Consider the following 13,109-nt stretch of genomic DNA (forward strand, 5'->3'; position numbering starts at 1 on the left):
TTTTGCTCCATGGCGACCGTTCTCTACGGCGTTCTCGTAGGTGGGTTCTTGTGGCCCTGTGATTGTGTCCCCGCTCCAGCCTTCGCTGTTAAATTCCACGCTTTCGGATAATTTCCCCCAAACGATATTGCTGCTGCTATTCGCTGCGCAGTGAATTAAAAAGTGAAGATATCAGCGCCGGTGTTCAGTCGCCGTCTCGACGCCGTTTTCGTGGACTTGTGCGAGGCGATTGCGATTTTTAACAATGCAAACACAACTAAATGTTCGCACTGTTTCTCACGTGATCAAAACAGGAAATTTACAGTAATTTTGCGGAATATTTACGCCATCTATCGTCACTCACATCACGGTCAAGGGCACTTGGTTTCGTCGTTTAGCAGTCTGATTGTAGGGTTTAACGCGCCGACGCAACGCAGGCGATGAGGCGCGCCACAGTGGAGGGCTCCGGATTAATTTTGACCACCTGGGGATCTTTAACGTGCGCCGAAATCTCGTACACACGGGCGTTTTTGCTTTTCGCCTCCATCAGAAAAGCGGCCGCCGCGGCCGGGAATCGAACCCGCGACCTCGTGCTCAGCAGCGCAACGCCTTAGCCACTGAGCCACCGCGGCGGGTTCGTCGTTTAGCAGCGCGCAGCCAAACTGTCATTCGGCGAGCACGAGTGCACTCGGCGTATAAGTGCACTTAAACAGGTACGTTTGACAGGGGTATTATATAAAAGAAACTGAGAAGTAATCGGGCTATCAGATGCCTTTCGCTTGTTCAGACGCCGTATGTCTCTGTTCGGGCCGAAGATAAAGCGCGGCGTGCGTGTTACGTGTACAGCTCCGAGCCGGGCGTGGCTGTGCGGCGCCCGGCTTCCGCACGGGTCCCGTTGCGCACATCTGAGGTTCTAATAATCTAATCTAATCTAATCTAATCTAATAATCGATACCCGATGAACTCAGGATCCTCTACAATTTTCGCATTACAACCAAGCACCTTGCTGCAACAATCGAAAAGTTAATTAACCAATCATACTTTATAATTCCCCTAAATTGCCGTTGTAACCCGTTTTATAGCGCCCGTCACGGCCCCTGATCACTTGGCACAAGAAAAACAGTTCCACCAGCAAAAGCCAATATATTAAAATTGCTTATAGGCTTCCTTGAAACACCCTGTATACGTCTCGTCCAGCGCAAAGTCAGGAAAAGCGGAAACACCTAGGCGCAGGAAAAAGACGCCGATGCGGTATACATCCCAGCTGTGCGTCGGTGGGTGGATGCCCTCAGTTCGTTTTTTGTGACCGCGCGAACCCATCACATGCGTGTACTTATGACACGAATTCTTTACGAGGCCGCCTCATCTGGGCAGAGTTTATCGAAAACCGCCTTCCGCAGAAAGGACGCCAGGTGGTGTAAAAATTGGATTGGATAGCACAGCAGGAAGTTTTGCCCCGCTCAAAGGCGACAACAACAAAATAAGCCAGCGTCGTTCTTTACGCGTAAAATAAATGCAACGAGACTCCCATATTCGCCAGGGTATCGCGAATGTTCGTTACACCGCAAAATATTTCCTAACCTAAGTGAAAATACTGCCGTAGCGCTCTCGAAACGTCTTTTTTTTTCTTTTTTTACTTGGCCAGTGATCCGTGTCTCATCTTTTGTACATGCCACCTGACCAGATAATATCCTGTCCAGCCACCGACTTCAAATGCATTTTTCAAATATTACTTTAAGCAGAAATGTCGGTACTCAGCAGTCTAAAATGCTATCGCCATACTGGCCAGTCTTGGTTCATTCTGAGCCGGCCCGATCGGACTTAGCCGCATCTGTGTCGTAACGAGTTTGCGTCTACACGGGAACAGTTACCACTGCGAAAGGCTGCGCTGAACGCCAAGTTTGTTTCGGACCGAGCTCATTTTACGGCGCATGCGCGGGGTCGCCTCAGTTGGCGTAAAATCGGAAGCGCCAGGATGTTTTGTGGATGGCGAAGAACGCTGTTGGCACACGTCGAATGATTTCAACCCTGTTAGCCACAACTGCGGAGGTAAGGAGCGCCTTACAAATGCATAGGTCGCGCCCTTTTTATTTCCAACGGTTGGAAGACGTGTGTTTGTGCTTGCTTGACTCGCCGAGTCACTGACAGCCTTTTTCAGGGCCCATCGTCAGCCACGCAGAGCACCGCGACGGGGACGGCGCGCCGATTCTGTGCCGAACCTGTGACGGTTGACACGCGCGCTGCCCTGCACGCAGAACAGGCCAGGCGGCTACTTCGACGACGGGCTACCCTTCTCTCCCTCGGATACTTGCGATGCGTTACTCGGGTTGAAACTACCTTTCTGTTCTCCTTCCACGAACGCTAGACAGTCGGCTCCGCGAGCCGATGAGCGTAATGAAACAACCCAACTTGGTTTTTCCGGACTGAGACAACAATAATAACGCATTCTCGGGTAGCTACGATGTTCGGAATGGAGACAGGAACACGTCCGCAAGCGCAGGCAGTGCAGAAACTTGTTTTTATTCAGGTTCAGTGACGTCGTCTGTGGCATGTGCGATCTAGTGTCACTATATACGGTTACACGCAGGCGGCACCATCCCCGCCGAAGCCTAGGAAAAGAAAAGAGCAGAAACTCGGAAAGTTGGGACAGGGAGGGGGAATCTTCAAAGCTTGTCAATCCGTGGCAGTCTTGCGGGCAAGGGGGACAACGCCTCCTTTCCTTACGCCACCGCGCGCTCTCTCTCTCTTTACTCCCTCTCTCCCACTCTTTCCGGCGTCTCGGGCGGCGCAATTTCCAACAGCAACACCTCCTCTTCCTCCCTCCCCTCTCCCGCCACTTTCATCCGAAGCGTCGTGCCGTGCCGTGCCAGCGGTGTTGCTCTTCCCTCGCGGCGGATGTCTATTCCGGATGGTAGTGGCGGCTCTCGAATCCGGGGCATAAATAGCGATCGCACTTTCTCCGCCCGCTTCAGTAGCAGCTTAGTCCGCCCGGCCCTCGACCGGCGGCCGTTGAAGTCGTGTTTTCAACCGCAGACTTTCTTTTCGGTTATACAGCGGCGAAATCGACCAAGTGCGTCCCGGCCAACGTCAGAGGCGAGTGCGGACATAGCTTGACACTTCACGTCTGAATTCGTGCGGACTGTTACAAGCGGTGGATACGACCGACCCGAAGAACTCGTGAGGTAACGATGTGTTAATCTGTGGAGGGGTTGGAGCGTGGGTCAGCATGCTTTCAACGCCTTTTTATTCCTGCCCTGATTTTTTTTTTTTTCACCTATAGTACAACCTCAACTATCCCGTACTAGTTACCTCGGAACTTCAACCAAGTTACCCGCAACGTGCCTGCAACTATTTTTGTGTGTGCGCGCGTGTGGCTTGATTTCATTTGATTGAGGTGGTAACTCGGGCCGCGCACAATCAGACTTTTTTTCTGACAATTTCATTGGGTAAAGCGTCCGGGCTCTTCGCGCATACTTTTACCGTGAGAAATTTATCTTAAAGCTATGGGGGGTGTTTATTCTACTCCTGTTCTGCCTGAGATTTCTATGCATCTAAATACGTCGTTGCGTGTTTCAACAGGGTTGTATACTCCTTTCGCGCACGACGTCTTCCCTGCTCTCAGCAAATTTTACCTGACTTACTTCGCGCTCACCCCGTAGCGCCATTTCTATTTTTGCAGTATATCCTGATCTTTCCGCGCAATGGGACATTTAACGTTTTGGCATTTACAAAGCAATCCCTTGCGCGTATTTGGTGCAATAACACGGTCCTCTCAAATACACGAGGCGGGGTGCGGCTCAAGCACACCAATCCCGTTCTATTCACGGGTGTGGTTTTTGTAACTCGATTGCATGCACATTTAATTATTGGTCCTTGATTTTATTTATCATTTGCTATGTTAACACCCATACCTGTGCGGCTACATTCTCAATTTCGCGAGAAATTTTTTGGGCACTGCTGTTGTGACGCGTGTAATTAGCTTCCTCGTGCTCTTAACTGGAAATCTTTGGCCTCAGACGCCCTTGCGCCAATAAAATATACATAGTAGTAGTAGTCTTAACTGGAAAGCATCGTGTCAGTTAGACGTGTGTAGTTCCGGAAGGCTGCCAGAACTATAAGAAGTCACATGTTCGACATTCGCGATATCTTCTCCTTATCGCCATCGCGGTACTTTTTTTCCCTTTTTTCTGCGCTTGCATCAGGCGAACGTTGTACGAGCGTGCACAGTGTAAAGAAAATAGGCTGCGTCTAATCTCACGGAAACCGTGAGAATGAGAAATTCTCACGGCAGTTCTCATAAAAGCCGGCCGGCCTAAAATTCGCTGCGCAATATTGGAGAGTTTTAGCAGTCCGTTCGTTACGTTGCTACCGGGTTTACCGGGACCCGACTGCGCATGCGTGCGTACGTACCGGGTTCTTTCCGTAGAGTGAGACGGAAAACGTGTTTTAGCACTCCGTAGCGTCGTACCGTTCGTTCCGTGTGACGGCTGATTAGCCGAATAGTTGCAAAAATCCACACGCTAAAAATACGTAAATAAACAACGCAGTTTCCCCTAAAGCATTGCAAATCTAAAATAAATCGCGCTCGGCCGGACGCATTGTGAGGCAGGGGCTGCGGTGGCGGCGACGGCACCAGAGCGAGCGCAGGTGACGACATGACATGGTCGCGCGCCGTTCACGTGGAGGAATGGCCTTGGCCTTGCCCGATTGAAGCGCTAGACACATGTACGATTGGTACACGTGATTCGTATGCGACTGATCGTTACGACTGTCACCATGACTAGTCGTACGCGTGAATTTGAGACACATGGCCCGATGCGGGTGTGCGATGCCTCGTCGGCGCCGCTCCGCCCACTGTTTTTGCTCCAATGGTCAACTACGACGATCGCTGAGCTGAATTTGTAGATTCCGCGCTTTTGTACGCAAGAAAGGGATAAAGCAGGCAATCGTGAAGCGTTTTCTGCATCGGAAACAGTCCGCGCACACGCCGGTCGCGCCTGCCAGCTCGGCACACTCAGCGGCTCGAACCGGCGCAGACCACGGTAGCAACCGCTTGTCGCTGCTCTTCCGAATCAATATGATCATTAAAACGAAGTTCCACCTGCGAGAAAGTAGGTGTTAGTGTGGTGAAAAATTGTGCTAGGGATTGTTCTCAGGGCTTATTTTAAAAGCGGCGATCAGATATATCTGCCGCGATGCAAGCCTATGCTGACCGGCTGTGGATGCCGCGGCGCGCGGTGCGGCGCGCGGCCGAGAAATGGCGATACCTGCGCGGAAGTATCGAAACAGGCTACGCAGATCTCTCGGTCACCGATCGCTCACGGCAGTTGTAGCTCAAATAAAGTTTCACATGCGAGAAAGGGGATGATAGTGAGGTGAAACGTTGTGTTACGGAGTGTCATTCGCAGTTGCACAGATAGCGGCGATCAAATATTCGCCAGGACGTTAAGCCTAAAGTTTCCAACACCCGAGCAAGCCGGTTGCGGGCTCCGGATACGGTAACACGGAAGCAGAGCGCCGGGAGAGACGCCGGCCGCGTACGGAACAAATGGCGCATGCGCAGTCCGGTCCCGGTAAACCCGGTAGCAACGTAACGAACGGACTGCTAAAACTCTCTATTACTTCGGAAAGTAACCTAACGTAACGTAACCTACTCTACCCAAAGAATTCTACCATACCTAACGTATCATAACCCACCCCAATGGAGCCTAACTGCAATGAACCTAGCCTAACCCGCTGCGACACAGAACACAACCTATATTCAACCCAATTTACCCCTTCTGGAGTCGCCGATCGCTTGATATAGTAATCACCAGAGAAAAAAAACACACTAACAAATCACTATGAGCAAAAATTACGAAAGCTAAAAAATCTTCCCCCTGCAGGACTCGAACTTTCGCCTTCACGGGTCATATCAGGTGCTATATCATAGCGCCACAGCTACGGCGGCCTGTCCTCGGGGAGTATGTGTCCCAGATAATCTCCGGGTAGCGTGTTTAGCCAATGAGAGGCGACTGCCATCACAAATTTCTGGCGGTAATTGTCGCAGCTGCCGTTATAATATACACCGCCAAGATAATATCGACCGTAGATAATATCGCCCCTGTTGCAGTTCTTGGGTAGACAAATGTCTTATCCATTCAAGAGAGCTCAATAGTTCGTGTGTGTTCGTGCACGTGTAGTTAAAGTACGCGGCAGTTTAAGTAGGCTTAAAGTCGGCTCTCGTCTATCTTCGGGGCTGCTCTCTGTGTTTCCATTTGTGTATACTCCGCTGCATCCACCCCACCTCCCCACTCAGTTCCCAAACGTTCCGTTTTTTTGCCTGCTTACCTTTTTTTATCAGGAAACGACCTTTTTCTTTATTAATGAATACTTCTTTCATTCTCTTTAAATAAGGGGGGCGAATGTACACTAGCTCCAGGCATGGCCCGAGTGAAATAACTTTCTTTTTGACGGACACTCCGGCGCAAATCGTCAATCTGTTTTTTTGTTTTTTTTTTCGGGCTTGCTTTTTGGCGCAGGGCTCTTTTCACCTGTAAGAAACCTCCTGTGCAACTAGGCCTTACAGCCATAGCAAAGGTAAGACACTTTCGCAACTTCTCACATCTGCATACCCCCATTGCTTCGTGATGGTGCTGGTGTCATTTGCCTTGTAATCTAAATGTCGGATGCTTTTTGTCATGTCTCTTAAAGGACCCCGTGAAGATAGCGCACTTGCTAGGTACCCCTTTAGTCAGCTGAGGCCTTTGAGCTGCGCGTTTGGTTTGCATGCTTGCCTAGCATTGCGGAGGCGTCGGGTGGGAGTTGTATACAAGCTAAAATTTACCGAAATTTCTTTTAAAGTACTTGGCTTCAATCTGAGCATCCTTTGTCCTCATCCTTTTGCTCCGGCTCCCATATTGTGGGCTATCCCTTGTTCTCGACGACTGATTTTCGACTTACCGAGCACCGCGTCGAGTGCCTTCGCATTCAAAGCATTCGCAGGGAAGTGTGTTTGGTGTAGTCACGTGTTTTGTTATCGCGACGAGAGAAAAAAAAACTGCTTTCTTGCTCGCCGTGATAAATGCGATAATTTTTTCTGGCGACGTACGCCACCGCTGGCTTTTTGCCCTATAGACCAGCGTGTGTTCGCTGCTGGCACGACGGATACGCAAATCTTGCTTTCCTCCCGACACGTGCAGCAATTATTCTTGAATAACTAACCTTCCCCTTACGCTCTTTTTCTGGCAACTTCTCGTAGATGTTTCTTTTCCTCTCATTACATTTTATGGTGATGCCGGCTTCCAATGCTGGTCTGGTTGGATATCTTCCGTCGCTAACGATATTTTCCTGCTACGATCGTGCTTGGTCGAAAAGATCAACCCTCTATGTTGGTCATCTGGTTACTCCAAAGGACGCGCGATGCTCAAACAGCGAGTAGATTCGTCTCGTCAAGATGAGGTTTTAATGTAAAGCGGAATAAAACAATACTGTCAACTGCTTCAAGGAGGGGAAAAGAAAGTTCTGGCACCCTCCTTTGTGGCCACACGAAATACACGTGTGGTTCATTAAAGCTACTGCGTTGTACAAATAACAATGATACCAACTTTATCGCAAACTTCAACCAAATAGTAGACTCGTTAAAGAAAACTTGAAGCAGAGGCGACTCCTACAGGCTATCCAGCGATTTCTCTATGCCGTCGCTGAGTCTTGTTTGTGCTATAAAAAACAGTACTGGGCGATCGTAGTGAGGCCTCTAGATCTGTTTGATTGCACCACTTGTATGCTAACGTGTAATTAACACACTTATAGTTGTGCATCCAGTGCTGGCCCATGTAGCGTTGTTTTATCATGAAATATGAGTTTGTTTTTTTGCGGTTTTCTTGATCACATATTTTTCGTGGCTCGAATGTAGACTAGTTACAAATTGGAGCACAATTGCATTTTGTCTTCATGGCCCCTTTGTCTTCGTGGCCTCGGGGTCGCCGATGAACACATCCGACAATTCCTTTAATGGAGTAGCAGAAGTTTAAAAAAAATTCCGAAGACGAGGCGTTGCTTCTAGTCGATGTGCACTAGACAATCACGGAATGCACATTCAGTAGCGCGTCAGGAATAGGGCCTTGGGGGGGAAAAAGAATTGAGTACTCGGACACTTGCACTACAGTGCTTGGGGACGACTGCCTGATAGCAGGAGCTTCGACATGGCGATGCAGAAGCCCTTAATTATTGTGGAAGGACAAACAAACATTTGTTTCTGTCTGTCCCGTCATTCGCAACTAGTCGCAATCAATTTGCATAACCCGTAACGCACTAATTCGCAGAATCACCATGGCGAGCTTCGTGGTGAACTTCGTGGACGAGCTCAAGGCCCATGCCGACCCGCGAACCAAGGACTTCCCGCTCATCGGGAACCCTACCTTGGTGCTGTCTCTGATTGCCGGCTACCTGTACGTGGTCAAGATCTGGGGCCCGAGGTGGATGGAGGACCGCAAGGCCTACGACCTCAAGTACCTCATCATGGCCTACAACGCCTGCATGGTGCTCCTCAACTGCTTCTTCCTCTGGAAGTTCCTCAGCCACTCGTACCTGGGCGGCGGCTACAGCTGGATCTGCCAAGGCGTCGACTTCCACGATCCCAACTCCGTCCCCATCGTCACGTACTGCTGGTGGTACTTCATGGTCCGTATCTTGGACTTTGCCGACACCCTGTTCTTTCTGCTGCGCAAGAAGTTCAACCACATTTCCTTCCTGCACGTCGTCCACCATACGCTGGTCGTGTGGAACGGCTGGCTCTTCATCACCTTCGGCTCCGATGGACAAGGGATCCTGGGAGTGTGCATAAATTCCTTCATCCACATCGTCATGTACACATACTACTTCCTGGCAGCCCTGGGTCCCTCGGTGCAAAAGTACCTTTGGTGGAAGCGGTACATCACGCGCATGCAGATCGTCCAGTTCGCGGCCTTCATCGGGTTCGTGAGCGTGCCGCTCTTCAAAGACTGTGGCTACCCACGCTTCCTCGTTTACCTGGCCATCTCCCAGTGCTTTTTCTTCTTGGTGCTCTTCATCAACTTCTATCTCCACACTTACGTGAGGACCAAGCGCGGGGAGGTGCACTTTTTATGCGGGAACTATGAAGCCACTTCGGCGGCTACAGTGCCCGCAGAAGCCAGCAACTTCAACGGCATGGTGAATGGGTACCACAACGGCCATAACCAGCTGAGCAACGGCGTAAAGAAGCGTGACGTGAAGGTTTGCGAACACTAGGACGTTGAACAGCGCGCGAAAACGCAGGCAGTGGGAGCACGCACTCGCACACTTGAACAGGCGTATGCTCCGCGTTGCCAGGAAGTTAGCACGTTCCATTTACTTGTGTGTTTTAGAACTTTCCTGACGAAGCGCTATCTATTTACCTGCGTGCACATGGACCGACGGTGTGGTGATAGCTGGGACAATCAACTTCAGTCGATGGGTCTGCATTTGTGAAAGGGAGCGGCGCCTAGTCCATCCGCGCCATCGACTGTTGCAGCCTTTCGCTCTGGAGTAGTGCCGCAAACCTGATAAGCGTCGTCGATCAGCTTGCGCGGAGAGTATGACCTGGCCTGACGGGTATCGGTTTGTTATGCAACCGGACACCCGGAGTGATTTTTTTCGTCCATATTTCGCGCATCATTTCATCTTCATGGTTTCAGTTCCAGGGGGTGCACTTGTTTAATTTTACGCTGATGGTAAGTGAACATGTCGCATCATTGTTACTGCATGTCCACGTTCCTTCACTGTTATGTTCTGCTGTTATCGTCTGCGTATGTGAATGTATGTGTCTAGCCATCAGTGATCTCATCATGTCTAAGTGTCCGACAGGGATTTCCAAACGCTCCTGTACATATTTTTTGTACTTCTACGTTTATCAATACATGTTCTTGTTTTTCTTGTCCTCGTTGTGTGTTAATTGCTTTCCCTACCTTCGCTGCCACAATGCCTGTGCATTTGCTGGTTGCTCCTTTATAGGTCTTCGGAGGATGAAAGGGAGGCCGGACCTTCTTGCAAAAAGATTTCTGCAAAAGGTTTCTTGTTTTATTTTTTGTCTGGATACGTGTGGTGGCAACTACGCGTTCTTCACCTGCTTCTGCTAATCACTTATTGTTCTGTCGACGACGGTAATATAAGGACGCGAACAAAGTTTTCCAACGTGTCGCCGTAACGGTACGAAAGTTGTGTGACCTCGTGAAGGCTAGTTTCAGAAGCCAAATTTTTGTGCTTTTTTGGCAATTTATTCAAAACGCATCTCTTCATTTGTAAGTTGTTGTGTACCTTTATTTGCATCTCTCCCAGAAGTGCGGAGATTAAATGATGTTACTGAAGAGAATACATTCAGACCAAGTTCTTTCGGGCGAAGTGTTGGGTACTGCATTTGAGAAAAAAAAAGTGGCAGAAAATCGCTCATGGTACTGAGACGCTTCTATAAAGCAACGTGGACGTGTTTCACCCCACTGCCTTCTAGGTACTGCGAATGATTTATCAGATTTATTTCCATGCGAGAATTCCGTTGCACAAAAGTTTACCCGCCCAGTCAGAAACACCGATACCGCTGCTATATCACAACTTTAGCAGCTACATATGATTTGGCTAATTGAAAAGCTACTCCTCCGCGCTGTTAAAAATACGTTGTGTATTTTGATACACATGCGTTAATATTGGCACCCACACGTTCAGCTAACCACGGACAGCTTAAATACACAGCGTCGAATGTGTTCATTTAATTTATTTTACCTCAACCAGCCACATTAGCGAAGAGCCATGTGCTTCTCGCCCTACCTTGCATCAAACATTTCACTGGCATTTCGCAATAAATTGATAAATGTCTTATTTTCTATCTTGACAAAAACGCTGGATGGATGGATTCAATACAAGCCGCATTAAAAGATTATCAATGGAGGTCTCCTAATATCCACTTGGTCGCCAGTGAGTATGGACATAGTGAATATTTCAGGAAACTTTCTCCTCTTCCACGCTTCATTGTTGGTAGCTGAAAAATCGTTATCGTGGTCTGTAGCTTTAACGATTTTTGGTGCAGCTGTCACGATAGAATTTATCTGTAGCAGTAAATTGCGCGAACATGTTCTACGTAATCATTATAAATACACGTGCGGATGTTGTGCTACCATCTGTGCGCCTTTTTTCTATTCATAAAGCAGTATCTGTTGGGTGAGCCGTGGTATACTTGCAGAAATCTCGTGGGCATTTACAAGAACTTCAAAATCTTATCATATGTCGCTATGCGCTTCTTGTTTTAATGCGCTGTCCGTCGACCTGGTGACCGAAGAAACTGCGAGCGTACGAGATGCCCCCTTGGGTAACATGAGAAACAGGCGTCAGATATAGCCAGTGTCAGGAGCAATCAACTTGTACCTTGGAGACTTTATGCCAAAGCGCATACTATCGCAAATAAACTAACAAAAGCAATTGATTTCGAGGTGTTTGAAAATTCAAGTGGCTTGTGCTTCGTGCTTTCATACTGTTGGCTTGTCAGAAAACGACGATTGAGGAATGCCCAAAGGTAACATCTTAGTGTATTTCAGCTTTATAGTGCTTCGTGTGTTCCAGCAAATGTTTATGACGTTCGCACAAATAGTGCAAATCACCATGAATAGAATGTTAAGACCGCTGCGCAACCAAGCATTAAATGGCCACAAGGCGTGCTATTCCAAAAACTGCAATCAAACCAGTGCATTGCGTATATTGCAGGGATTGAAGAGGAAGCTGGAATGTTGCTGTTTTGTTTTTTGTTGCCCAAAATTTGCCTATAAGCCCTAACGCACACTGGTCGTGACTCAGAGTAATACTGTTTCTGCGTGCCTTTCTGTACGACATATTTGATTATGGGATGAGAAGCAGTTCGTTGTATATGAACAGCCCTCGTTGCGACATAGGGTGACTTTCAGTCTCGTTTAGATGAGAAATAATATAAAATGTGCTACTTGAGTGTAAAGGAGTTCGGCAGTACGCCCCAAAACTGCTGCCGCGACAGTCCAAGCTGGTTGCTTACAACAGTATAGGAGCACGGGAAGCCACGTCAGCCTTCCAGCAACCCCGCTATGCTACATTACTCGATCATACACTGAGTGATATACTGTATGGCGGGACGCAAAGTACACTGTTCGCGTGTAATTGCTTGCCACATAGTACGAACTTCATTGCAGGCTGCACATGGAAGAGCACCGGCACCGCACACCGCAGTTTAGGTCATGTGCCGTTTGCTTCCCGTTAATCACTGGTCAAATTTCACCGGGTGTGTTTCTTTTGAACTGTGAAGTACAAAAATATTTAAAGGTAAGTACTTACATGTTCCACCCTGGACATTCCCATTGGGGTGGGCGACTTAGCAGCCCCCCTCCCCCCCCCCCCCCCGACCTCTCCAACCTTCCCATTCCCAGTCGCTACACCGATATACTGCTCCACTACCGTAGAGGCCACCGCCATTACCCATCCCCTCGCCCCTTCCTCAACACTGGCGACGCCCAACTATGGTGCAGGCTCCAGACGCAAAGATGTTTTAACACCCCTATCCTTAATCATATATCCCCCACTACATACCCTTACAACTGCCCAACCTGCCATTCTCCCAATACGACTTACCATCTCGTATGGTCATGGGCCGACCACCCAAACCCCCTCCCTTTTCCCACCCGGGAACAGTGGAAGTGCGGGCTGACGAGCTCTCAGCTTGAGACTCAGGGACACCTGATTTCCCGGGATAGAGCAGCAGCAGTCGCTTGGGGCTTTCTGCACTGAGAAGAGGCCACCCGCCTGTCTTTTGTTTATTTTTGTCGGCTCAAATAAAAATGGTTTTCACCACCACCACACTTCGCGATCGCGCGTGCGTGCTAGAGATGTACGTTTTCGGGAAATTTTGAGGGGTGTGAAAGAAAACAGTTCTTTTTTGTTTTGTTTTTTTGCAGGAGAAGAGGAAAAATTAAAGAGAGACGATTCCACACAGATATATTAAAAATTTGACATACCACTTCAGGCGGAAGCTTTAAATATCTTATCAAGCGCGAAATCTGACCGTAGCTGCTGGAGACTACACGAATAAAACCAAATTACGGCCACGATTTGAAGTGCAACAAATAAACACGGACGAAGAAACA

General features: G+C 48.8%; 1 pseudogene across 3 annotated transcripts; it reads left to right on the forward strand.

The window, feature by feature from the left end:
• Positions 1–1,878: 1,878 nt before the first annotated feature.
• Positions 1,879–9,895, forward strand: LOC144174935 (very long chain fatty acid elongase 1 pseudogene; annotated as a pseudogene). 3 transcript variants are annotated; one of them, XR_013323546.1, is made up of 5 exons: positions 1,879–2,028; positions 2,128–2,296; positions 3,034–3,161; positions 6,501–6,558; positions 8,283–9,895. The product of XR_013323546.1 is annotated as a very long chain fatty acid elongase 1 pseudogene, transcript variant X2 (transcript). The 3 variants fall into 3 exon arrangements; XR_013323547.1 differs by lacking the exon at positions 2,128–2,296 and having other exon boundaries at positions 1,888–2,028; XR_013323545.1 differs by lacking the exons at positions 1,879–2,028; positions 2,128–2,296 and having other exon boundaries at positions 2,753–3,161.
• Positions 9,896–13,109: the final 3,214 nt, after the last annotated feature.

Source organism: Haemaphysalis longicornis, unplaced genomic scaffold (genome assembly GCF_048455015.1).
Source record: "Haemaphysalis longicornis isolate Haplotype H1 unplaced genomic scaffold, Haemaphysalis longicornis Haplotype H1 scaffold_3, whole genome shotgun sequence".
Taxonomy (NCBI): domain Eukaryota; kingdom Metazoa; phylum Arthropoda; class Arachnida; order Ixodida; family Ixodidae; genus Haemaphysalis; species Haemaphysalis longicornis.